Genomic DNA, 25,685 nt, shown 5'->3' with positions numbered 1-25,685 from the left:
CCTGCGTTCCAGGGAATACAGGTTCAGGAACCTCAAGCGCTCCCAGTAATTGAGGTGTTTTATCTCCGTTATGCGCGCCGTGAAGGTTCTCTGTACATTTTCTAGGTCAGCAATTTCACCTGCCTTGAAAGGTGCTGTTAGTGTGCAGCAATATTCCAGCCTAGATAGAACAAGTGACCTGAAGAGTGTCATCATGGGCTTGGCATCCCTCGTTTTGAAGGTTCTCATTATCCATCCTGTCATTTTTCTAGCAGATGCGATCGATACAATGTTATGGTCCTTGAAGGTGAGATCCTCCGACATGATCACTCCCAGGTCTTTGACGTTGGTGTTTCGCTCTATTTTGTGGCCAGAATTTGTTTTGTACTCTGATGAAGATTTAATTTCCTCGTGTTTACCATATCTGAGTAATTGAAATTTCTCATCGTTGAACTTCATATTGTTTTCTGCAGCCCACTGAAAGATTTGGTTGATGTCCGCCTGGAGCCTTGCAGTGTCTGCAATGGAAGACACTGTCATGCAGATTCGGGTGTCATCTGCAAAGGAAGACACGGTGCTGTGGCTGACATCCTTGTCTATGTCAGATATGAGGATGAGGAACAAGATGGGAGCGAGTACTGTGCCTTGTGGAACAGAGCTTTTCACCGTGCCTGCCTCGGACTTTACTCTGTTGACTACTACTCTCTGTGTTCTGTTAGTGAGGAAATTATAGATCCATCGACCGACTTTTCCTGTTATTCCTTTAGCACGCATTTTGTGCGCTATTACGCCATGGTCACACTTGTCGAAGGCTTTTGCAAAGTCTGTATATATTACATCTGCATTCTTTTTGTCTTCTAGTGCATCTAGGACCTTGTCGTAGTGATCCAATAGTTGAGACAGACAGGAGCGACCTGTTCTAAACCCATGTTGCCCTGGGTTGTGTAACTGATGGGTTTCTAGATGGGTGGTGATCTTGCTTCTTAGGACTCTTTCAAAGATTTTTATGATATGGGATGTTAGTGCTATCGGTCTGTAGTTCTTTGCTGTTGCTTTACTGCCCCCTTTGTGGAGTGGGGCTATGTCTGTTGTTTTTAGTAACTGTGGGACGACCCCCGTGTCCATGCTCCCTCTCCATAGGATGGTAAAGGCTCGTGATAGGGGCTTCTTGCAGTTCTTGATGAACACGGAGTTCCATGAGTCTGGCCCTGGGGCAGAGTGCATGGGCATGTCATTTATCGCCTGTTCGAAGTCATTTGGCGTCAGGATAACATCAGATAGGCTTGTGTTAACCAAATTCTGTGGCTCTCTCATAAAAAATTCATTTTGATCTTCGACTCTCAGTCTGGTTAGTGGCTTGCTAAAAACTGAGTCATATTGGGACTTGAGTAGCTCACTCATTTCCTTGCTGTCATCTGTGTAGGACCCATCTTGTTTAAGTAAGGGCCCAATACTGGACGTTGTTCTCGACTTTGATTTGGCATAGGAGAAGAAATACTTTGGGTTTCTTTCGATTTCATTTATGGCTTTTAGTTCTTCCCGCGATTCCTGACTCCTATAAGATTCCTTTAGCTTAAGTTCGATGTTTGCTATTTCTCTGACCAGTGTCTCCCTACGCATTTCAGATAGATTGACCTCTTTTAGCCGCTCTGTTATTCTTTTCCGTCGCCTGTAAAGAGAGCGCCTGTCTCTTTCTATTTTACATCTACTCCTCCTTTTTCTTAGAGGAATAAGTCTTGTGCATACATCGAGTGCCACCAAGTTAATCTGTTCTAGGCATAAGTTGGGGTCTGTGTTGCTTAGTATATCTTCCCAGCTTATATCGGTTAGGACTTGGTTTACTTGGTCCCACTTTATGTTTTTGTTATTGAAGTTGAATTTGGTGAATGCTCCCTCGTGACTAATCTCATTTTGTCGGTCTGGGGCTCTGCGCATACATGTCTGAACCTCAATTATGTTGTGATCTGAGTATATTGTTTTTGATATGGTGACATTTCTTATCAGATCATCATTGTTAGTGAAGATGAGGTCTAGTGTATTCTCCATTCTAGTAGGCTCTATTATTTGCTGGTTTAAATTGAATTTTGTGCAGAGATTTAAAAGCTCGTGTGAGTGTGAGTTTTCATCAGAGCTGCCTCCTGGTGTTATTACTGCAACAATATTATTTGCTATATTCCTCCATTTTAGGTGCCTTAAGTTGAAATCCCCCAGGAGCAAGATGTTGGGTGCAGGAGCTGGAAGATTTTCCAGACAGTGGTCAATTTTTAACAGCTGTTCCTGGAATTGCTGGGATGTTGCATCCGGAGGCTTGTAGACTACCACAATGACTAGGTTTTGGTTCTCGACCTTTACTGCTAAAACTTCCACTACATCATTTGAGGCATTAAGCAGTTCTGTGCAAACAAGTGACTCTGCAATGTACAGGCCAACCCCCCCCCCCCCCCCTTTTGCCTGTTCACTCTGTCACATCTGTATAGGTTGTAACCTGGGATCCATATTTCGTTGTCTAAGTGATCCTTTATGTGGGTCTCAGTGAAAGCCGCGAACATTGCCTTTGCCTCTGCAAGCAGTCCACGGATGAAAGGTATTTTGTTGTTTGTTGCTGGCTTTAGACCCTGTATATTTGCAAAGAAGAATGTCATCGGACTGGTGGTATTGTTGGTACTGGGGGGGGGGGATTTTTTTTCCGGCATTAGTATCTGTATCTGTTGGTTTGGAGTGGAGGCCATCGACTGTGGTTCCACTCCAGGAATGACTGGATTTGGTGTACAATTTCTGCCATTTCCTGCCAGTTTTTTTTCCTTCCTGGCACTAAAAAACCTCTCCCTCTTGAGTGGCTGTGGCTACCCAGGTTTTCCCATGGCCTGGATGTTTTGTATCTTTTTGTCCCCTTTAGATGGTGTGCCTGGCAATTTAAGTTATAGCACAGTCTTTCCTGTACTGAAGAGGTACACATTTCAGGGTGAAAAAGCTTACAGGAAGGGAGTTTGCATTTTCCTGTTGTCATATGGGCACGGCATTTTCTAGGGTGGTCATAGTTGCACGTCCCATCTGTTTTTCCAGATTTCCCATGTCTGCAGATACCAAGTGCATAGTATGTGCACAGGCTTGGTTTCCGTTTGCCTTGGGTTTCTGTGACTGTATTCCCTGTTGGTGCATGTTTACCTGTCTTATTCCTATCTTCCCTAGCACCAACAATGGAGCTCCCACCAGTTGTTTTTGGTAATATATCCTCACTATTGCTAGTGGAGTCCTCTTGTTTGCTATTTCCTGTTGTATTTCTTGTTTGCAATATTGGTTTTATCTTATCTTTGACTACACTTGTTTCCCCACTACGGCTCCTGTCCCCTATGAGGTCATTTATATGCATTCCTTCCTGCGTATAATTCCCGACTACCTGGACAAAATCTCCAGCTTCACCATTACTGTCTCCCAGGACAGCACCTCCAGCTTCACCATTACTGTCTCCCAGGACAGCATCTCCAGCTTCACCATTACTGTCTCCCAGGACAGCATCTCCAGCTTCACCATTACTGTCTCCCAGGACAGCACCTCCAGCTTCACCATTACTGTCTCCCAGGACAGCACCTCCAGCTTCACCATTACTGTCTCCCAGGACAGCACCTCCAGCTTCACCATTACTGACTCCCTGGACAGCACCTGTCTCCCACAGCACTATCAGCCCCACATTTACTGACTACCAGGACATCACCTCCAGCCTTACAGTTTCTGACTACATGGCCAGTATCAAGGGCAGTACCATTCAGCCCAGACTTTTTATGTTCCCATCTGTTGTAGAAAGCTTCCAGGTTGTCTATGAAAGCAGCTTTGATGTTATCCTCTTTTAATACCCTTGTGATTTTAGTCCACAGATTTATCTCCTTTGGGCATACCCAAAAACACTTCCCTGTTTTAATACTGCTTGTAGCTAGTTCTTGGATATCTGCACAAGGGGCGTGACACCAATTTCCACAAAAATGACAATTTATCCATGTGGAAGCCCGTTTGTTTGATTTATTGCAGACTACACACAGCTTCATAATGATTTGAATGGTTGATTTACTGTAATTCTACTAGCAACCTCTTGAATACTCTATTAATAACCTCTTTAAGTAAAGCTCTAGCTATCTGTATTTCTATTTCTAACTGTACTTTTATATCAGGACAGCTTACCGGAGTACGCTCCTGGAGTTTGTTTTATATTTATTGTTTGTGTTTATAAGGGCGCCTACAACCCCATCCGTTTACAGTCTGCTTTATTGTCCAACGAATCCGTTTGAAACCGGCCAAGGGTTCGACCAGTCGAGGGTTCGGTCCAGTCGAGGGTTCGGAGCCAGTCTGATCTGATCAGTGGGTCACTTATTTAAAACATACTGGTCGGTGATTTGGGCTAACACATGAAGGATCTACTGGAAAATTCTACCCGAGTAATATGTTATTTGATTGATACAAAAGTATAACTTGCGTGTTGAAGAAACCGGTGACTGCTGGCAACTCCTACAGTGACGAACGGTCGAGCCTCAACCCTTGTTTATCAATCGCTGTATCTAGCTTTTCTAGTTTTTCTTTTTGGCCTCCACCACAATAAATGCTATATTATCACTATAGTTGACTGGTGCAAATTTTGGAGGAAGGACGATTTTTCTGTAGTAATAATTGCTTCTCGTTGTGTATATTGCGACCAGTAACGTCTGGTATTTCAAGAAAAAGAAACTAATGAAAGTCACTCCACTCCACTAAGTACCATTATAATACTGGTTAGTTGCTACTACAGCACTGTATTCTGCTATTCACTGGTATCACTAGATTATATGCGAGTACACTAGCAGGCCAGGAAGATTATTAAAAACAGCTGACATGTGGTAAGGCGCTAGAAGGATGTATCGTATAGGATTGATGACACAAATTAAAGTTCTAGCACGTAAGAGCGACCGTAAAAACACGAGAAAACCCGGAGCACAACGAGGCACGCTGACACACACACACACGCATATATATCTATCTACGAATTAATTGCTCTACCATATTGTATTACTTTTGTCACTACTACTACTACTACTACTACCACTAGTGAACATCGAAATGGTACCTCACTAGTATTGCACCTCACTCTGAGCCTTTATATACCCTCTGTGTCCATGTATTGTTTGTAATGGCTTGATAAAGCTCCTGGAGAGTGAAACGTTGCCACAATAAAATGTCACATTAGTTGCACTTGTGTCCTTTTACTTTACATATTGTCGGTAATTCTACCAACTTTATTACAGTATTTAAATTAAATTCAGATGAGATAGACTATTCCATCTTAGTTGTTCCAAGTCAATGCAGAGAGACTGTTCTTAAAATGGCTCATGACCTGCCAGTAGCCGGACATTTCTCGCATCGTAAAACCTTAAATAAAATTAGGGAAACCTATTTTTGGCCCAAAATGTCCTCAGATATCACTACCAAACTTATCACAGACCCAAACTTATGCCTAGAACAGATTAACTCGGTGGCACTCAATGTATGCACAAGGCTTATTCCTCTAAGAAAAAGGAGGAGTAGATGTAAAATAGAAAGAGACAGGCGCTCCCTTTACAGGCGACGGAAAAGAATAACAGAGCGGCTAAAAGAGGTCAATATATCTGAAATGCGCAGGGAGACACTGGTCAGAGAAATAGCAAGCATCGAACTTAAGCTAAAAGAATCCTTTAGGAGTCAGGAATCGCGGGAAGAACTAAAAGCCATAAATGAAATCGAAAGAAACCCAAAGTATTTCTTCTCCTATGCCAAATCAAAATCGAGAACAACGTCCAGTATTGGGCCCCTACTTAAACAAGATGGGTCCTACACAGATGACAGCAAGGAAATGAGTGAGCTACTCAAGTCCCAATATGACTCAGTTTTTAGCAAGCCGCTAACCAGACTGAGAGTCGAAGATCAAAATGAATTTTTTATGAGAGAGCCACAAAATTTGATTAACACAAGCCTATCCGATGTTATCCTGACGCCAAATGACTTCGAACAGGCGATAAATGACATGCCCATGCACTCTGCCCCAGGGCCAGACTCATGGAACTCTGTGTTCATCAAGAACTGCAAGAAGCCCCTATCACGAGCCTTTTCCATCCTATGGAGAGGGAGCATGGACACGGGGGTCGTCCCTCAGTTACTAAAAACAACAGACATAGCCCCACTCCACAAAGGGGGCAGTAAAGCAACAGCAAAGAACTACAGACCAATAGCACTAACATCCCATATCATAAAAATCTTTGAAAGGGTCCTAAGAAGCAAGATCACCACCCATCTAGAAACCCATCAGTTACACAACCCAGGGCAACATGGGTTTAGAACAGGTCGCTCCTGTCTGTCTCAACTACTGGATCACTACGACAAGGTCCTAAATGCACTAGAAGACAAAAAGAATGCAGATGTAATATATACAGACTTTGCAAAAGCCTTCGACAAGTGTGACCATGGCGTAATAGCGCACAAAATGCGCGCTAAAGGAATAACAGGAAAAGTCGGTCGATGGATCTATAATTTCCTCACTAACAGAACACAGAGAGTAGTCGTCAACAGAGTAAAGTCCGAGGCAGCTACGGTGAAAAGCTCTGTTCCACAAGGCACAGTACTAGCTCCCATCTTGTTCCTCATCCTCATATCCGACATAGACAAGGATGTCAGCCACAGCACCGTGTCTTCCTTTGCAGATGACACCCGAATCTGCATGACAGTGTCTTCCATTGCAGACACTGCAAGGCTCCAGGCGGACATCAACCAAATCTTTCAGTGGGCTGCAGAAAACAATATGAAGTTCAACGATGAGAAATTTCAATTACTCAGATATGGTAAACATGAGGAAATTAAATCTTCATCAGAGTACAAAACAAATTCTGGCCACAAAATAGAGCGAAACACCAACGTCAAAGACCTGGGAGTGATTATGTCGGAGGATCTCACCTTCAAGGACCATAACATTGTATCAATCGCATCTGCTAGAAAAATGACAGGATGGATAATGAGAACCTTCAAAACTAGGGAGGCCAAGCCCATGATGACACTCTTCAGGTCACTTGTTCTATCTAGGCTGGAATATTGCTGCACTCTAACAGCACCTTTCAAGGCAGGTGAAATTGCCGACCTAGAAAATGTACAGAGAACTTTCACGGCGCGCATAACGGAGATAAAACACCTCAATTACTGGGAGCGCTTGAGGTTTCTAAACCTGTATTCCCTGGAACGCAGGAGGGAGAGATACATGATTATATACACCTGGAAAATCCTAGAGGGACTAGTACCGAACTTGCACACGAAAATCACTCACTACGAAAGCAAAAGACTTGGCAGACGATGCACCATCCCCCCAATGAAAAGCAGGGGTGTCACTAGCACGTTAAGAGACCATACAATAAGTGTCAGGGGCCCGAGACTGTTCAACTGCCTCCCAGCACACATAAGGGGGATTACCAACAGACCCCTGGCAGTCTTCAAGCTGGCACTGGACAAGCACCTAAAGTCAGTTCCTGATCAGCCGGGCTGTGGCTCGTACGTTGGTTTGCGTGCAGCCAGCAGCAACAGCCTGGTTGATCAGGCGCTGATCCACCAGGAGGCCTGGTCACAGACCGGGCCGCGGGGGCGTTGACCCCCGAAACTCTCTCCAGGTAAACTCTCTCTCCAGGTAAACCTATTGTAGATCGTGTAAAGTTTGCCAACTGTCATCCTCCCGAGGTACCCGGCGAGTACCTATGTTCAAAACGCCAATCTTTACGGTACCGTTTGAAAGAGTGGCTATTAACATTGTTGGTCCTTTATTACCACTTTCATCTGGGGGACATAGATATATGTTAACATTAGTTGATTATGCTTCGAGTTTCCCTGAAGCTGTACCCTTAAAGACCATAACTACGACAGAGGTGGCTGAAGCCCTTTTGTCTATCTTTTCCAGAGTTGGAATCCCTAGAGAAATTTTGTCTGACCGTGGCACACAATTCACATCTGACTTAATGCAACATCTATACCAACTTCTGGGAGTGAAGCCTCTCTTCACCACACCCTATCATCCCAGCTGTAATGGGAGGATTGAGCGCCAGCATTCGATTCTCAAGTCCATTTTAAGGAAACTTTGCTCCCTTAAACCTAAGGAGTGGCATCGTTACCTACCCTGTGCTTTGTTTGCCATGAGGGAAGTTCCCAGTGACTCTTTGGGGTTTTCACCTTTTGAACTTCGCTATGGTAGATAGGCCAGAGGTCCATTGTCCATCCTTCATGACTTATGGACTAATGAGGAGGTGAATGCTGAGGTTCAGTCTTCTTATCAGTTTCTCCTTGACCTTAGATCCAAACTTGAGACCTCTGACATAGTTTCGAAAAACTTAAGCTTATCAATGGACCAGTACAAAACCTATTTTGATACCAAAAGTCAGAGGAGAAGTTTTAAAGTAGGAGATGAAGTTCTGATACTTTTGCCTATAAAGTCAAATAAATTATTAGTAGCATGGAAAGGTCCGTATAAGGTATTGAAAATTTGTGGGAAGGTTGACTACCTCATAGAAGTCAAAGGGAAGCCTAAGCTTTATCATATCAACATTCTTAAGAAATATTACCGAAGAAATTCGGTTAACTGCCTGAATAACTTTGATTTAATTTTTCCACACATACTTGATAAGACAATGAGGAGTGTAAGGTGTGCGTAATTGACACCTCTAACGAAGACTATAATGAAGAACTACATGACTTGGTGATTCTTGACCACTCAGGTGCGACAAACATTAATATCAATGATTCTTTGGATGACCATAAGAAACATGAACAACTTCAATGTGTGAGTAACTTCTCAGATGTTTTTACTGATATTCCAGGTGTCACCTCCACGGAAGTCCATAAGATTGACTTAGTCACGGACAATCCTATCAAACGGAAATTATATCCAGTTCCAGTTCACCTTAGGGATCCATTTGACCGAGAGGTAGATCGATTATTATAGCTAAAGATCATTGAACCTTCAGTATCTGCATATTGCTCACCAGTAGTCATGGTTAAGAAGGAGGATAATTCATATAGACTTGCTATTGATTTCAGAGGATTTAATGCTATAACTCGGTGGGATGCTGAGCCTATGCCCTTAATAGATAGCGATCTACACAAATTTTATGACTCTTCCTTCTTTTCAGAGATTGATATTGCACAAGCATATCATTGAGTAATGTTAGATCCTTCTTCTAAGCAATACACCGCTTTTCCTACCCACCAAGGACTGATGCAGTATATGCCCTTCGGTTTGGTAACTGCCTGTGCTACCTACGTGAGACTGATGAGATAGGTCTTGGGTAATATGCCAAATGTTTCAGTTTATTTTGATAACATTTACGTAATGACATCCACATAGGGCAAGCATATCCAAACAGTAACATCAGTTTTGCGTAGGTTACGCTCACATGGCCTCACTGCCAAGCCAAAGAAATGCTTCCTTGGGTATAACAAGATTAGATATCTTGGACTGATCCTTTCTAATAACTCTTTGCAGCCTCTCCCCATTAAGATCAAAGCTTTATTAGAGTTTAAATTCCCCAAAACCAAGAAGCTCATGCATAGCTTTCTTGGTTCGGTAAATTTTTATGCACGGTTTATCCCCAATATTACCGATCTTACAGGCATCTTATCTGATTACCTTAAAAAGTCTGCAAAGGAACCTCTTGAACTTTCCGATGTAGCTCGAGAAAAGTTTAATGAGATTAAAAACATCATCTCAAAAGACCCTATACTTAAGATTCCAGATATTAATAAACCATTTTGTTTAAGAACAGATGCCTCCAATACCAGCTTAGGTACAGTGTTACTACAATACCATGATGGTACACCCTTCCCTGTATGCTTCCTAAGCCGGAAACTTCTTTCTGCAGAAACTAGATACTCCACCATAGAAAAAGAATGTTTGGCCCTTGTGTGGGGTATCTCCAAACTTAAATTTTATTTACTGGGAAAAGAATTTATTTTAGAGACGGATCACAAACCTTTGATATGCCAAGAAACTTTTAAGGGAATCAACAGTCGCCTCTTGAGGTGGACATTGGCACTCCAAGCTTTTAAGTTTCATATTGTGTATATCAACGGTTCATCCAATTATTTCTCTGACTGGTTAAGTCGTGACAGTCAGTAGAAGATTTGGTGCCTTATGTGACTTCTTGTTAGAACTTTTTCCTCGCCTATTCTTCTCATACATGATTATATACACCTGGAAAATCCTAGAGGGATTAGTACCGAACTTGCACACGAAAATCACTCACAACAAAAGCAAAAGACAAAGCAGACGATGCAACATCCCCCCAATGAAAAGCAGGGGTGGCACTAGCACATTAAGAGACAATACAATAAGTGTCAGGGGCCCAAGACTGTTTAACTGCCTCCCAGCATACATAAGGGGGATTACCAATAGACCCCTGGCTGTCTTCAAGCAGGCACTGGACAAGCACCTAAAGTCGGTACCTGACCAGCCGGGCTGTGGCTCGTACGTTGGATTGCGTGCAGCCAGCAGTACTACACATCACTACAATAAACTGTTCAGTACTACACATCACTACAATAATCTGTTCAGTACTTGCGGGTCACCATCTGGAGAAGACCCGGGCCGGAAGTACCGGCGAATCAACATGAATGAATGAATGTTCAGTACCACACATCACTACAATAAACTGTTCAGTACTACACATCACTACAATAAACTGTTATGTTCTCAAAATCACTACACCTTGAAGTAATATAGTTAAGACCTTGAAGTATTTTAATATAGTTAAGACCTTGAAGTAACATAGTTAAGACACTGAAGGAGTGAACTTCTTGAGTGTGTCTAACTATAAGTGTATAGTCTAAGGTGAAGTACTTCAGAAACTTACTATAACAATACTAAATATCTTCTGTTCTTCGAGGGAAACAAACACTGAAGGAGTGAACTTCAGTGTGTCTAACTATATTGTAAGTGTATAGTCTAAGGTGAAGTACTTCAGAAACTTACTATAACAATACTAAATATCTTCTGCTCTTCGAGGGAAACAAACACTGAAGGAGTGAACTTCTTGACTGTCTAACTATATTATAAGTATAGTCTAAGGTGAAATACCTCAGAGACTTACAATAACAGTACTAAATATCTTCTGCTCTTCGTGGGAAAGAAACCGTCTTCCAAAGCTACAAGCTTTAGTTGAAGAAAAAGTGGAAGTTCGGAACATCTTGGAACACAAGAGTCGTCAGCTGGAAGATCTCAATATGAAGAAATACGAGGAGAACATGCTGGTGGTCCTCGGATATGAAAAAAACTACGCAGGCAGAGAGAGCTTTTTGAAAGCTTCTTGAAGGAAAATATTCTCATTTCCATAGATTCTCAAGATTTTGTTTTCTGGTCGGAATTTCAAGACCTGTATGAAAATACGAAGCAGAGGCAGGACTGGTACTGGCTCATTCTGTGGACTTTGGGAAACAGTTATACTTCTGGCATCGGTGTCAAGAGAATGCCAGCCAGGTATAACTTTGAGTATACCTATCAAGGAATAAAATGGATTGATTCTTCTGATAAAACTATTTATGAATGTCATGCTAAGAGAAAAAAAGCCTCTATTAGACGAAGTTTCCCGAAAAAAACAAAAACTAGTAAACAGCAGACTGAAGAAAGAACAGAAAAAAACTGAAAGAGAAGAAAAAAGAAAAGAAAGTGAGGCAGATTCAACCAGTGACGACAGGAACTGCCAACTTCCACAACTGAGCCAGAAGTACAGACTGTAGAGGAAAATAACAAGATCGCAAGTCAGGAAACTGTACTACTGACAATGATGACTCTTATAAGTTATTACATAAACAACTTCACAGTTTCTACTGGAGCAGCAGCTGAGTCAGAAGAGCAGCGAGAACTGGAGACCTTCATTGATGGGCTTCTCTTCTCTAATAAACCACCACAACATGTACAAGAAACAACTCCACCTGCCTACTTGGAGACAAAGCCAGAGTCTGTACTGGAAACCCAAGATTATGATTTTGACCTAGATGCTCTCTTTCACTGAGCCAATCATTCAGGACCTTCAGAGATGCCATGAACTACATCCACTGAAGAAGACCACAAAATATATCAGGATATTTTCATGAATTGAAAAGTTTATTTTTAAAATTTTTAAAGGATAATATTTTTATTTTTTTAAGTGAAAGGATTTTAGTTGAGGTGATAGTATAATAATTATATATTGGAGTTTGACTGTGTGAACAGACCTACTTAAGTGCTTTAAAAATAATGATAATATTGATAAGTATGGTGAGGCATAGTAGTGATGATAGTGATGAGGGTAGTGATGAGAGTAGTGATGAGGATAGTGATAAGAGTAGTGATGAGGATAGTGATGATAGTGGTGAGGGTAGTGATGTTAGTAACGAGGGTAGTGATGAGGATAGTGATGAGGGTAGTAGTGAGAGTAGTGATGAGGGTAGTGATGAGGACAGTGATGAGGGTAGTGATGAGGGTAGTGATGAGGACAGTGATGAGGGTAGTGATGAGGGTAGTGAAAGATAATACTGATGAGTACAACACAAATGGCAGTAGTTATGGTGAAGTTGTTAGCTATTACCTGGAGTTTACCTGGAGAGAGTTCCGGGGGTCAACGCCCCCGCGGCCCGGTCTGTGACCAGGCCTACTGGTGGATCAGAGCCTGATCAACCAGGCTGTTACTGCTGGCTGCACGCAAACCAACGTATGAGCCACAGCCCGGCTGATCAGGAACTGACTTTAGGTGCTTGTCCAGTGCCAGCTTGAAGACTGCCAGGGGTCTGTTGGTAATCCCTCTTATGTATGCTGGGAGGCAGTTGAACAGTCTCGGGCCCCCGACACTTATTGTATGGTCTCTTAACGTGCTAGTGACACCCCTGCTTTTCATTGGGGGGATGTTGCATCGTCTGCCAAGTCTTTTGCTTTCGTAGGCAGGTGAAATTGCTGACCTAGAAAATGTACAGAGAACTTTCACGGCGCGCATAACGGAGATAAAACACCTCAATTACTGGGAGCGCTTGAGGTTCCTGAACCTGTATTCCCTGGAACGCAGGCGGGAGAGATACATGATTATATACACCTGGAAAATCCTAGAGGGACTAGTACCGAACTTGCACACGAAAATCACTCACTACGAAAGCAAAAGACTTGGCAGACGATGCAACATCCCCTCAATGAAAAGCAGGGGTGTCACTAACACGTTAAGAGACCATATAATAAGTGTCAGGGGCCCGAGACTGTTCAACTGCCTCCCAGCATACATAAGGGGGATTACCAACAGACCCCTGGCAGTCTTCAAGCTGGCACTGGACAAGCACCTAAAGTCAGTTCCTGACCAGCCGGGCTGTGGCTCGTACGTTGGTTTGCGTGCAGCCAGCAGCAACAGCCTGGTTGATCAGGCTCTGATCCACCAGGAGGCCTGGTCACAGACCGGACCGGGGGGCGTTGACCCCCGGAACTCTCTCCAGGTAAACTCCAGGTCTCCAGGTATATATGTCGTGCCGAATAGGCAGAACTTGCGATCTTGGTTTAAATAGCAACGCTCATCTTGCCATATAGGACAAGTGAAAATTTGTGTGTGCAATAATTTCGTCAAATTTATTCTGAACCTAACGAAAAAAATATATTTCATTGTGTTTGTTTAGTATTAAATTACTGTAAACAAATCTAAAATATATTTAATTGGGTTAGGCTAAAATAAATTGCGCTTGTTATAATAAGGTTAGGTAAGTTTTCTAAGATTCTTTTGGTGAAAATTATAAGTTTTTGCATTAACAATAATGAAAAATATATATCTTTAAACGTATAAGAGAAAATTTCAGAAAGGACTTAATTTTAAATGAGTTCTTGCTAATTGACCAGTTTTACATATTCGGCACGACATATATATATATATATATATATATATATATATATATATATATATATATATATATATATATATATATATATATATATATATATATATATATATATATATATATGAGGTTACTGAAGAAGGTAGTGATAAGTATGGAGAGGACATTAAATGAAGACTTGTGGGTATGGTGACGTGTATGGTAGTGATGTATGGTAACGTGTATGGTAGTGATGTATGGTGACGTGTATGGTAGTGATGTATGATGTATATGGTAGTGATGTATGGTGACGTGTATGGTAGTGATGTATGGTGACGTGTATGGTAGTGATGTATGGTAACGTGTATGGTAGTGATGTATGGTAACGTGTATGGTAGTGATGTATGATGTATATGGTAGTGATGTATGGTGACGTGTATGGTAGTGATGTATGGTAACGTGTATGGTAGTGATGTATGATGTATATGGTAGTGATGTATGGTGACGTGCATGGTAGTGATGTATGGTGACGTGTATGGTAGTGATGTATGGTGACGTGTATGGTAGTGATGTATGGTGACGTGTATGGTAGTGATGTATGGTGACGTGTATGGTAGTGATGTATGGTGACGTGTATGGTAGTGATGTATGGTAACGTGTATGGTAGTGATGTATGGTAACGTGTATGGTAGTGATGTATGATGTATATGGTAGTGATGTATGGTGACGTGTATGGTAGTGATGTATGGTAACGTGTATGGTAGTGAAGTATGATGTATATGGTAGTGATGTATGGTGACGTGTATGGTAGTGATGTATGGTGACGTGTATGGTAGTGATGTATGGTGACGTGTATGGTAGTGATGTATTGTGACGTGTATGGTAGAGTAGTAGTGATAAGTAGTGATGTGTAGTAATGAGTAGTGATGTGTAGTGATGAGTATTGATGTGTTTACCTGGAGAGAGTTCCGGGGGTCAACGCCCCCACGGCCCGGTCTGTGACCAGGCCTCATGGTGGATCAGGGCCTGATCAACCAGGCTGTTACTGCTGACCACATGCAATTCAACGTGTAGTGATGAGTAGTGATGTGTAGTGGTCATTAGTGATGTGTAGTGATGAGTAGTGATGTGTAGTGATGAGTAGTGATCATTAGTGATGTGTATTGATGTGTAGTGATCATTAGTGATGTGTAGTGATCATTAGTGATGTGTAGTGATGAGTGGTGATGTGTAATGTATAGTGATGTGTAGTGATGTGTAGTGATGAGTAGTGATCATCAGTGATCATTAGTGATGTGTAGTGATGAGTAGTGATCATTAGTGATCATTAGTGATGTGTATTGATGAGTAGTGTTGTGTAGTGATCATTAGTGATGTGTAGTGATCATTAGTGATGTGTAGTGATCATTAGTGATGTGTAGTGATGAGTGGTGATGTGTAATGTATAGTGATGTGTAGTGATGTGTAGTGATGAGTAGTGATGTGTAGTGATGAGTAGTGATGTGTAGTGGTGTAGTGGTGATAAGAAGACGGCCAGTAACCTATACTCGGTTTAATAGATTGAAGTTTGTTGCCGAGCATAGTAGACCAACGTTGTTGCCAACGGGTGTGAAGGTGGGAAGATATTGCAGCAAAATAGTCCGTAAATGGAATACCTCTGTAAGAAACTGGTAGGTCATGTACTGCTGACCGCGCAGCAGTGTCTGCCTGTTCATTGCCCTGTATGTCAACATGACCAGGGACCCAACAAAAAACAATATCTTTATGCTTGGTAAAGATGCGGCGTAGCCAAAGTTGGATACGGAGGACTAAGGGGTGAGGTGTATCAAATTTCTGTATAGCCTGTAAAGCACTGAGTCTGAGACTACCACAAATGATGACACTGGCATAGATGCGATACGATTAAGTGCTGCAAGAATGGCATACAATTCAGCGGTAAAAATGCTAGCCAAAGTTAGTAAATGCCCCCGCACGACGCTGTCCGGAAACACTGCTGCGAATCCAACACCGTCTGAAGACTTAGAGCCATCTGTGTACACAGCGATGGCATGAGAATGAGAGTGGAAGTGATCAAGAAAAAGAGAGCAGGAAGCCACCGTAGGCAGTTGGGCTTTCGAGCAAGGGAGTGAGAAAGAACAGACCCGAACAGCTGGAACTTCCCAGGGGGGTAGGGAAAAGTGAGATGCTACATGAACATATAAAGGTGGTAACTGAAGGGAAGACAAGAGCGAATGTAGGCGAAGCGAAAAGGGACGGAGCAAACAGGGGCGGCGAACAAATAAAGAATGTCTACTAATATCAGTGACCATTCTATAAATGGAAGGATTGCGGAGATCGTGAGAGCGTACATAGTAGCGAAGGCAATGGGCATCATGGATCAGACAAGGATGGAACATTCGCTTTCTGCATAGAGGCTCTCAACAGGGGAAGAGCGAAAAGCACCAAGGCATAAACGTAATCCTCGGTGATGGATGGGGTTAAGGCTAGAGAGAGTAGCAGGAGAGGCCGCTGAATAAATCTGGTCACCATAATCGAGTTTCGATAAAATGAGGGCTGAATGTAGGCGAAGCAGAGTTCGACGATCAGCTCCCCAGGAAAGATGAGCTAGGGTTTTAAGAAGGTTCAGCCGGCTGTGACAAGTTGCCTTCAGAGAGGTAATGTGAGGTTTCCAGGATAACCTACGGTCAAAGAGAAGGCCTAGAAACCTGACTGTATCACGTTCGGGGATACGGGAGCCATAGAGATACAAAGGATGATCGGAGATGACAGAGCGTCTAGTGAAAGTAATTTGGTGAGTTTTGGTACTGGAAAATTTAAACCCATGCGTGGTGGCCCAAGTGGAAACACGGTCGACCGCATGCTGGAGAGAAACTGTAATGAGATGACAGTCAGCGCCTGCACAAGCAATAGCGAAGTCATCAACATAGAGTGATGACCAAATATTGGGTGGAAGAACAGAGGCCAGATCATTTATAGCTCAGAACACATCCCTGAGGGACACCTTCAGCTTGGACGAAGTCCGGGGAAAGCACATTATTGACTCGAACACGGAAATGTCTGTCAGTTAAAAAGTTCTTAAGGAAGGATGGGAGATTGCCTCAGAGGCCTAAGGAGTGGGCCTGGGCCAAAGTTTCATAGAGAAGTATTCCATTGTGACACTATTGGACTGTCCTGGACCCATTATGCACCTCTGTAATATTTTGACTATCACCCACACCATGGGTTTGTGGTGCATATTAAAGATGTTAAACAAACTGTTGCCGTAGATGTTAGTGGTTCGCTACTGAGCACTGAAACAAACACTGGTGCTGTATTATCGTCCTGCCTCTGCTGTTAGTTAGTTACCATTTTGTAATAGGCATATGTTGACTAGACACTAGGCCTATTGAATATGCATGCTTGTGTGTGGGTGTATGTGTGAGGGTGTGGGTGGGTGTGGGTGTGGGTGGGTGTGGGTGTGTGTGTGTGGGTGTACTCACCTAGTTGTACTCACCTAGTTGAGACAAGCTCCTGGCCTCGCCTCTTCACTGGTCGCTACTAGGTCACTCTCTCTGAACTATGAGCTTTATCATACCTCTGCTTGAAGCTATGTATGGATCCTGCCTCCACTACATCGCTTCCCAAACTATTCCAATTCCTGACTACTCTGTGGCTGAAGAAATACTTCCTAACATCCCTGTGATTCATCTTTGTCTGTGTATGTGCTTGTGTGTGTGTGTGTGTGGGTGTGTGGGTATGTGTGTGGGGGTGTACTCACCTATTTGTGGTTGCAGGGGTCGAGTCACAGCTCCTGGCCCCGCCTCTTCGCTGATTGCTACTAGGTCCTCTCTCTCCCTGCCTCATGAGCTCTATCATACCTCGCCTTAAAACTATGTATGGTTCCTGCCTCCACCACATCACTTTCTAGGCTATTCCATGGCCTGACTACTCTATGACTGAAGAAATACTTCCTAACATCCCTTTGATTCATCTGAGTCTTCAACTTCCAATTGTGACCTCTTGTGTCTGTGTCCCATCTCTGGAACATCCCGTCTTTGTCCACCTCGTCTATTCCGCGCAGTATTTTATATGTCGTTATCATGTCTCCCCTGACCCTCCTGGCCTCCAGTGTCGTCAGGCCGATTTCCCTCAACCTTTCTTCATAGGACAATCCCCGTAGCTCTGGGACTAGTCTTGTTGCAAACCTTTGCACTTTCTCTAATTTCTTGACGTGCTTGACTAGGTGTGGATTCCAAACTGGTGCTGCATACTCCAGTATGGGCCTGACGTAGATGGTGTACAGAGTCTTAAACGAATCCTTACTGAGGTATCGGAACGCTATCCGTAGGTTTGCCAGGCGCCCGTATGCTGCAGCAGTTATCTGATTGATGTGCGCCTCAGGAGATATGCTCGGTGTTATACTCACCCCCAGATCTTTTTCCTTGAGTGAGGTTTGCAGTCTTTGGCCATCTAAACTATATTGTGTCTGCGGTCTTCTTTGCCCTTCCCCAATCTTCATGACTTTGCATCTGGCAGGGTTAAATTCAAGGAGCCAGTTGCTGGACCAGGCTTGTAGCCTGTCCAGATCTCTTTGTAGTCCTGCCTGATCCTCGTCCGATTCGATTCTTCTCATTAACTTCACATCATCTGCAAACAAGGACACTTCTGAGTCTATCCCTTCCGTTATGTCGTTCACGTATACCAAGAACAGCACAGGTCCTAGGACTGACCCCTGTGGAACCCCGCTTGTCACAGGCGCCCACTCTGACACCTCGTCGCGTACCATGACTCGTTGTTTCCTCCCTGTCAGATATTCTCTGATCCATTGCAGTGCCTTTCCTGTTATGTGTGTGGGTGTATGTGTGGGTATGTGTGTGGGTATGTGTGTGGGTGTGTGGGTGTGGGTGTGTTGTTAGTAGTGTGAACCTGCGCATCAAATTATTTACTGGAACTTTCTCACTACGTCACCAGTAATATATTAATAATATCTTTATTTACTACAAGTACATGTACAAGGTATACAGACCATAGTTGACATCAGTGACATACTACTATATAGAAAGCCTCTTGTTATGCTGAGCATTTCCCGTAAATTAGGTCAGTTTTGTCCCAGGATGCGACTGGAGTTTACCTGGAGAGAGTTCCGGGGATCAACGCCCCCGCGGCCCGGTCTGTGACCAGGCCTCCTGGTGGATCAGAGCCTGATCAACCAGGCTGTTACTGCTGGCTGCACGCAAACCAACGTACGAGCCACAGCCCGGCTGGTCAGGTACCGACTTTAGGTGCTTGTCCAGTGCCAGCTTGAAGACTGCCAGGGGTCTGTTGGTAATCCCCCTTATGTATGCTGGGAGGCAGTTGAACAGTCTCGGGCCCCTGACACTTATTGTATGGTCTCTTAACGTGCTAGTGACACCCCTGCTTTTCATTGGGGGGATGTTGCATCGTCTGCCAAGTCTTTTGCTTTCGTAGTGAGTGATTTTCGTGTGCAAGTTCGGTACCAGTCCCTCTAGGATTTTCCAGGTGTATATAATCATGTATCTCTCCCGCCTGCGTTCCAGGGAGTACAGGTTCAGGAACTTCAAGCACTCCCAGTAATTGAGGTGTTTTATCTCCGTTATGCGTGCCGTGAAGGTTCTCTGTACATTTTCTAGGTCAGCAATTTCACCTGCCTTGAAAGGTGCTGTTAGTGTGCAGCAATATTCCAGCCTAGATAGAACAAGTGACCTGAAGAGTGTCATCATGGGCTTGGCCTCCCTAGTTTTGAAGGTTCTCATTATCCATCCTGTCATTTTTCTAGCAGATGCGATTGCTACAATGTTATGGTCCTTGAAGGTGAGATCCTCCGACATGATCACTCCCAGGTCTTTGACGTTGGTGTTTCGCTCTATTTTGTGGCCAGAATTTGTTTTGTACTCTGATGAAGATTTAATTTCCTCTTGTTTACCATATCTGAGTAATTGAAATTTCTCATCGTTGAACTTCATATTGTTTTCTGCAGCCCACTAAAAGATTTGGTTGATGTCCGCTCACACCAGTCCATTAACAACCAGGTACTCATTTTAAACTGATGGGTCAACAGTGTAGTACCACAACACCCCAGTCCTTCAGCTGTGTTACCACTGTACGTAGAGACAAGCACCTCATCTCTGAAGTGACCTTCCCTGTGACTGCTACCCACCACAACAACGGAAGTAAGTCACCTTGACTTTTTTGGGTTATCCTGGGCTGCCCACACAAATGCTGCTATGTATGATACTTTATGATGGTGCATTTGTATATACCTGAATATCAATTGAAAATATTTTAATCACAAATATAAGCGTACTGAGATCACAGTGAACTTTCCATACCCCGGGCGGGGATAGAACCCGCGATCAGTCTCAAAACTCCAGACCGTGGTGTTAACCACTGGACCAGCTGATTGCGGGTTCTATCCCCGCCCGTGGTATTGTTTGTTTGCAATCGTGTCATTACGATTTCGTGAGACAGTGAACTTTGTGTATGTATATATATATATATATTTTCCGAAGCTATAGCGCCTAATAGATGTTTAATGTGTCGATATGAGTCAAAAATGTATTTGACATTAGAGTAGAACCAAGAGTTCCCTTTGCGCATGCGCGGATGTGCGGGGGGGAGAGGCGGATTGTTTTGAATGTGGTGAGGAAGCTGGGAAAGCATGGAACCATGAAATTGGCATTCACGGCGGCCTAAGGATTAATATAGGCCTCATTTCATAATAAGAAGTGTCGTAACTGTTCCTGGTGGAGAGTGAGGGAACGTGATTTACGGGACCACGGTAATAGAGTGGTAAAATGTGTGATAAGAGTAGGACCGGGTGACTGACGCGTCACTATGGACTGTGTCCTGGGGAAAATTACCCTTGGTTTAATCATCACTCATCGGTCTCAGATCTTAATGGAGTGGTCTCTAATGTGTATAATAATTATGAGACGTTAAATCGTCTTGTGAATGTTAATGTAATCAGTGATAATAACATTGAGTTAAGAGAATGCGGGATGTGAAATAAGTCGCCTTGCTCCGAGTGAACACGTTAGACCTTGTTCCCGAGGCGAGGAAAGTGAAGCTCATTGATCCACGATTTCTAAACCGGGACAAACCGACGGATACCTCGTCCTGCCGGAATGAGAACCGTGTCGGTGTAGCAGGACATCGAAAATGAGATGGTGAATGGAAGAAATAAGGAGTATCCATCACCCACAGTTAAGTAACCCTTCTAGTTATAACAAACTTATGCTGGCCAGTTGTGTTATGTTGTAATTAGATAGGTTATGAGTGATCCAGCTACATCAAGTGACCACCAGAGAACATCTGGTAAGTGGTGGGATTATGTACAAATGTTTTCCTTGATGGATGTATCCAGGTGTATCCTACCCCCCCCCCTTCATTCAGCTAAACTAATATAATCTATACAGTCCACAATTAATTAGTAGCACCGTACTTGTGGGTGCTATCCAATCCATACTGGTCTCGGATAGATATGGATAAGATTGTGAGGTCGAGGGGACCACTTGCCGTGACCAGGGGTGGTTAAGTTTTCTCACATGTCTACACGGGGTGACTACGGTAAACAATATGATTGTCTCCCAATGAGATTACTGGTATGTATATAATGTTGAGGTACATACAGGTAAGCACCCTAGAAAATTTTCCATATATATAAATATATATATATATATATATATATATATATATATATATATATAGACACATACATCATCACATGCTATGTTACTCTCAGTATTCAAATTCACTTAGGTTTGGTATATACAATGTGTAGTATAAACGTAATATTAAGCGCAAAAACCATTAATATGCTGTGTATTTCATATACACAAGATATACACATCAGGTTATATACAAATTGGTGTAGGATTGTGTAGTGAAAATAAAATGTATATATCCTTATAATTAATTTTTAACGGGAAACACTAAACTCGTAGGAGTGACGCAGCTAGACGGTCAGTCATCACGTTTCACAATACATGTAACTTACATATTATAATTTTCTTGTAAATTAAGGTACAGAATTATTTTTTTTCGCCTCGAACGGCGGTTATTATAATAAAAAAAAGAAGCGCTAAACCACAAGGGTTGTCCGGCGGTTTGTGAATAATTTGGGTCACTGTTTCTGTATATACGTACGTCTTTTCAGGTATGTTTTTTTTTATATTTCAACAGTTTGTGGTTCATTTGCGACACCATTACTGTATAATATATACATATACCTTTCTAGGTATATTTTATATATTAAAACACACGGTTTGTGGTCAAATTGCAACACCATTACCATAAACAGATGCCTTTCAAGGTACATGTATATATTTAAACCCAGACGCTCAGTATATACATATACACACGAACACTTTCAACATTGATCAATGGTTGTTATTCACTTGTAATACGTTATATCCACTAATTTTTTCCAGTTTACTAAAAGGGATAATATTATATAGTGCGACAAGTGCAGCGCTTGATGGTGTCGACTCTACTGGTCAACATTGCCAAGTCTCCAAGTTTATATATATATCCTGCCCATCTTCTTTGTTTTATTGTACACATTTTCTTCACTCACACATACTGTATGACACTGTGGGTTTAGAGCTTACTTATGATTATAGTAATTCACTCACAAATGTCGGCCGTTAAAAAAAAAAATCGTGGGGAAGCGCTAAACCCGTAGGATTATACAGCGCATGATTAGATTCACCCCTAGGTCGTTTATATATATATATATGTCGTGCCGAATAGGCAGAACTTGCGATCTTGGCTTAAATAGCAACGCTCATCTTGCCATATAGGACAAGTGAAAATTTGTGTATGCAATAATTTCGCCAAAATCATTTTGAACCTAACGAAAAAAATATATTTCACTGTGTTTGTTTAGTATTAAATTACTGTAAACAAATCTAAAATATATTTAGTTGGGTTAGGCTAAAATAAATTGTTCTTGTTATAATAAGGTTAGGTAAGTTTTCTAAGTTCCTTTTGGTGCAAAATTATAAATTTTTACACCAACAGTAATGAAAAAAATATATCTTTAAACGAATAAGAGAAAATTTTAGAAAGGACTTAATTTTAAATGAGTTCTTGCTAATTGACCAGTTTTACATATTCGGCACGACATATATATATATATATATATATATATATATATATATATATATATATATATATATATATATATATATATATATATATATATATATATATGCAAAACAACCACAGGGGGAGTTGAGTGATAGCTCTAGGCCTTTGATGTTAGAATCAACACATCATCAGGAGCTTACAATGTTGCAGAAATGTGTAGGAAAGTCCAGGCAGATTCGTTCAAGGGCACATTTTTGTTCCTTCTTGAAGACAGCCAGAGGTCTACTGGTAATCCCCCTTATGTATGTTGGGAGGCTGTTGAGCAGTCTTGGGCACCTGACACTTAGTGTTGTCTGTTAGCGTATTCATGGCACTCTTGCTTTTCATTGGGGGGGGATGTTGCACTGCCTACTGAGTCCTTTGCTTTAGTAGGGAGTGAGTTCCATGTGCTGACTTAGGACTAGTCACAGAAGTGATAGGTTGATGAATTAAGACAGTTGGGTATCTTTATTATGGAAACAGCCAACCAGTGCCTTCTTAAGTCCAATACAGAGAAGAATAGTGGATGATCAATCTTTTCATGATTGATGGACTATTCACATCGACTCCAGGTTGAGGGACTGATTACCTTGAGCTCCTTCTGATCTTCCACATTCTTCCCAATACTGGATTGAAGAAGCCACTGGTTGGCAAAGAATCCACACAAAAAAGATACCCAAGTTTGTAGCAAGCCGCTAACCAGACTGAGAGTCGAAGATCAAAATGAATTTTTTATGAGAGAGCCACAAAATTTGATTAACACAAGCCTATCCGATGTTATCCTGACGCCAAATGACTTCGAACAGGCGATAAATGACATGCCCATGCACTCTGCCCCAGGGCCAGACTCATGGAACTCTGTGTTCATCAAGAACTGCAAGAAGCCCCTATCACGAGCCTTTTCCATCCTATGGAGAGGGAGCATGGACACGGGGGTCGTCCCTCAGTTACTAAAAACAACAGACATAGCCCCACTCCACAAAGGGGGCAGTAAAGCAACAGCAAAGAACTACAGACCAATAGCACTAACATCCCATATAAAAATCTTTGAAAGGGTCCTAAGAAGCAAGATCACCACCCATCTAGAAACCCATCAGTTACACAACCCAGGGCAACATGGGTTTAGAACAGGTCGCTCCTGTCTGTATCAACTACTGGATCACTACGACAAGGTCCTAAATGCACTAGAAGACAAAAAGAATGCAGATGTAATATATACAGACTTTGCAAAAGCTTTCGACAAGTGTGACCATGGCGTAATAGCGCACAAAATGCGCGCTAAAGGAATAACAGGAAAAGTCGGTCGATGGATCTATAATTTCCTCACTAACAGAACACAGAGAGTAGTCGTCAACAGAGTAAAGTCCGAGGCAGCTACGGTGAAAAGCTCTGTTCCACAAGGCACAGTACTAGCTCCCATCTTGTTCCTCATCCTCATATCCGACATAGACAAGGATGTCAGCCACAGCACCGTGTCTTCCTTTGCAGATGACACCCGAATCTGCATGACAGTGTCTTCCATTGCAGACACTGCAAGGCTCCAGGCGGACATCAACCAAATCTTTCAGTGGGCTGCAGAAAACAATATGAAGTTCAACGATGAGAAATTTCAATTACTCAGATATGGTAAACATGAGGAAATTAAATCTTCATCAGAGTACAAAACAAATTCTGGCCACAAAATAGAGCGAAACACCAACGTCAAAGACCTGGGAGTGATTATGTCGGAGGATCTCAACTTCAAGGACCATAACATTGTATCAATCGCATCTGCTAGAAAAATGACAGGATGGATAATGAGAACCTTCAAAACTAGGGAGGCCAAGCCCATGATGACACTCTTCAGGTCACTTGTTCTATCTAGGCTGGAATATTGCTGCACTCTGACAGCACCTTTCAAGGCAGGTGAAATTGCCGACCTAGAAAATGTACAGAGAACTTTCACGGCGCGCATAACGGAGATAAAACACCTCAATTACTGGGAGCGCTTGAGGTTTCTAAACCTGTATTCCCTGGAACGCAGGAGGGAGAGATACATGATTATATACACCTGGAAAATCCTAGAGGGACTAGTACCGAACTTGCACACGAAAATCACTCACTACGAAAGCAAAAGACTTGGCAGACGATGCACCATCCCCCCAATGAAAAGCAGGGGTGTCACTAGCACGTTAAGAGACCATACAATAAGTGTCAGGGGCCCGAGACTGTTCAACTGCCTCCCAGCACACATAAGGGGGATTACCAACAGACCCCTGGCAGTCTTCAAGCTGGCACTGGACAAGCACCTAAAGTCAGTTCCTGATCAGCCGGGCTGTGGCTCGTACGTTGGTTTGCGTGCAGCCAGCAGCAACAGCCTGGTTGATCAGGCGCTGATCCACCAGGAGGCCTGGTCACAGACCGGGCCGCGGGGGCGTTGACCCCCGAAACTCTCTCCAGGTAAACTCCAGGTAAGTGTTGCACAATGTCTAATTCATCAAGACACCTTATTTTATGGGGAAAAACACCCCCAGGGTTGGGGTGCTTTTCCCCATAAGCTGAACAAATGGGGAATTCTTCCTGTAAACTCTCTCACCATGAAACGTGTTATTTATCAGTTCATGAAAGACAATGTTACAACACATACTCTCAGGCACACCATTTAAAGGGTACCAGAGTGTACAGATCACACAGACCTTGGGAAACAAACCAGGGTAACCAAAAACCACTCCATAAAAGAATTTTTTTAGTGCCTG

General features: G+C 42.7%; 1 protein-coding gene across 1 annotated transcript in view; it reads right to left on the bottom strand.

The window, feature by feature from the left end:
* Positions 1-22,302, bottom strand: part of LOC128687235 (DNA-directed RNA polymerase II subunit RPB1-like) — a gene marked incomplete at its 3' end in the record, with an annotated part of 100,602 nt that extends 78,300 nt beyond the window's left edge. The window contains 1 exon segment of the mRNA XM_070098291.1: positions 22,218-22,302.
* Between the last annotated feature and the right edge of the window lie 3,383 nt (positions 22,303-25,685).

Source organism: Cherax quadricarinatus, chromosome 62 (assembly GCF_038502225.1).
Source record: "Cherax quadricarinatus isolate ZL_2023a chromosome 62, ASM3850222v1, whole genome shotgun sequence".
Classification (NCBI taxonomy): Eukaryota; Metazoa; Arthropoda; class Malacostraca; order Decapoda; family Parastacidae; genus Cherax; species Cherax quadricarinatus.
Note: the sequence above shows the minus strand (reverse complement) of the source record. Positions and strands in the feature narration are given on the sequence as shown.